Genomic DNA, 422 nt, shown 5'->3' on the forward strand with positions numbered 1-422 from the left:
CGGGGGTGGTCCTGGGCCGGGCCAGGGCCGGTCCGGCACCGACCCCCTCCCGCCTGGCTAGGGTCCCCGCCAGCGGCCCTAGGCAGAGTTGAGTAGTGGTGGGGTGGCTTCTGCCTTGGCCTTCGGCTTCACCGGAAACGGAAGGTGACGCCCCCAGCGTTCGTGAATGTGCGCTGAGTCGGGGTTTGTGAACTCAGAGAGGGAAGCCAGGATCCACCCTTCCAACAGGGGGCCTTTCACCTTTGAGTAAGGCTGGCTCCGGGCCCTGAGGAGGTGTGGCCCACACACAGCTGGGGACAAGGAGACTCCGCTGAGCGCCACAGCGGGGCTTCTCCATACCAGGTTAGCTCAGGGATCCTCCGCAACTCTGCCACACCAGACTCTGGCCAGCTCTGCTTCAGGGACACTGTGGCACAGGGATC

Source organism: Tupaia chinensis, unplaced genomic scaffold, assembly GCF_000334495.1.
Source record: "Tupaia chinensis unplaced genomic scaffold, TupChi_1.0 Scaffold000548_1, whole genome shotgun sequence".
Classification (NCBI taxonomy): Eukaryota; Metazoa; Chordata; class Mammalia; order Scandentia; family Tupaiidae; genus Tupaia; species Tupaia belangeri.